This window comes from Ovis aries, chromosome 21, assembly GCF_016772045.2.
Source record: "Ovis aries strain OAR_USU_Benz2616 breed Rambouillet chromosome 21, ARS-UI_Ramb_v3.0, whole genome shotgun sequence".
NCBI classification, from domain to species: domain Eukaryota; kingdom Metazoa; phylum Chordata; class Mammalia; order Artiodactyla; family Bovidae; genus Ovis; species Ovis aries.
In genome coordinates, this window is record NC_056074.1 from 18,751,853 (window position 1) to 18,754,101 (window position 2,249).

The window sequence follows — 2,249 nt, forward strand, 5'->3', positions numbered from 1 at the left end:
TGTATCATTGAAATAACTCCTAGCTACTGAGGGTGACTAAATTGAAGAAAATTGTCTGAATGAAAACAAAACAAAACAAAACAACACCTTCTGGCCAGAGCCTGTGACTTTTATTTAATAACATGAGCTGACTATTTCGTGGATGCTGGGTGTGCCAAAACATCAGGGGATGACAGGAGGAAGGCATCCATGAAGAATCAGCATAGGATGGTGGATTTGAGTCTGCATTTCTAACCCATGACCTCAAAATACGTCATGATTCCTGGTGATTGGACTGTAAAGTTTGTGTAGGTACTCTTGGAAACAATGATAAAAACACTGAATTGGAATGAGCCTTTGGCTATTATGGACCACTCTGAAGTGTGTGCCCTGGAGAAGGAAATGGTAACCCACTCCAGTACTCTTGCCTGAAGAATTACATGGACAGAGGAGCCAGTCTGGCTACAGTCCATGGGATCGCAGAAAGTCGGAAATGACTGTGCAACTTTTTCCAAAGTGTGTGGGTTGCAAGAAACCCTCCAGGCTTTGCTTTTGTGGAATTTGAAGATCCCTGAGATGCAGCGGATGCTGTCTGAAATTTAGATGGGAGAACACTATGTGGCTGCCAAGTAAAAATGGAACTGCCAAAAGGTGAAAAGATAAGTCAAAATTGTGGCCCACTGCCCTCCTGGGGTCGTTGCCTTCTAGATGATTTATTAGAGGAGGAGTATTCCACCTTGATACAAATCTCCAAGACAAGAGAAGTTTCTCTTGCAGCGGGACTAGGTCCCTTTCTAAAGATAGGGGAAGAGAGAGATCACTGTCCCAGGAGAGAAATCACAAGCTGCGCCTATCTTTCTCTAGGTCTTGTAGCCAATCTAGGTCAATAGAAGACCAGTTTTCTAGAGGAATGCGGTATATAGGAAATACCTTCGACAAGAGTATGTACAGAAAATTCAAGTTTTGTTTGAGACTTCATAAGTTTGTTGAGCTTTTGAAATGTTTTAACTGTTCACATTTCTTTGTCTGTTGTAACAGTGACACATGAAGTTGTAATCCTCGGTGGTTTCAAATGGATCATATGAGGCATGTAATATCAAGAATTGTTACTGTAGAATGTTCCCTTAAGCAAATGAATTTGCTTTTGAATTTCAGCCATGCATAGACTGATAATTTATTGCATAACCTCTAACTCCTGCACAGCTAAAGTGTAATATTCAATATTATCAAAACAAAAAAACGGTCTTTTCCATAGTTGGGAAATGGTATGCAGCTGCAGTTAAGAAAGCAGTCTTTAAAAGCTACTGTGAACACAGGCCAGAAGGGAAAAATTAAAGCTGAACCCTTAAACTAGATCAGAGGTTTGAAAATTCCACTAGTTTTCAGACCAGACGAGAGGCTGTCCAGTTGGTGTAGAATCTAAAAAGTTTCAAGAAAGTTAGTTTAACTTTGCTTTAGGCCACAAGTTTCTTCTGTGAATGCCGTGTATGAATACATAGCTCTTTGTTACATACTTTATTTGGAAATTTGAGCCTACTCTAAATACCAATGTCCTGCCATTTTAAGGGTACATTGTAGAGCTGAACTTGGAGTTACTGGGCAAGATTATTTTCCACGCTGTCATTTGTAATATATTTTGTGAATCCTTAGGATAAAGTTTTGGTTACAAAACATAATATGAAGAGTTCAGAGATTTGAGTGATGATACTGTGTGTTCTCAAGATTTTTGGTGTGTCAAAATTAAATTCAACTAGTTTTGAAATTCTTGTATCATGTCAACCAAATGGTTTATTTTATTATGTTTCCTGAATTTAGGGCTTCCCTGGTGGCTTAGACAGTAAAAAATCTGCCTGCAATATGGGAGACCTGAGTTCAATTCCTAGGTGGGGAAGATCCCCTGGAGAAGGGACCAGCAACCCACTCTAGTATTCTAGCTAACAGGCAGATCCATCCAAAGAACAATCATATTAAAAATTAATATATACAGGACACTTTCCATTTCAGTTCCCATTTTAAGAACTTTAATATATCAAAAAAATCCTTAAAACACGTACACACAGAATAACTGACAAAGTATTAAGCATTTGTTCCTGATCACATACCAAGTAAAAAGTGAAGCTGGAAAATTCACAGCTATAAATGTCTATATTAGAAAGGAAGAAATACCTAATAACAATAATGTAAGCTAACATTTCAGAAACTAATAAAAAGAAGACCAAAATAAAAAACCACCAACAGTAAGTTAGGAAAATAGCCAACATTCGTTGGAT

General features: G+C 38.0%; 1 pseudogene; it reads left to right on the forward strand.

Annotated features, from left to right (window-relative positions):
• The first annotated feature begins 275 nt into the window (after positions 1-275).
• On the forward strand, positions 276-1,064 carry LOC106990613 (serine/arginine-rich splicing factor 3-like; annotated as a pseudogene).
• Positions 1,065-2,249: the final 1,185 nt, after the last annotated feature.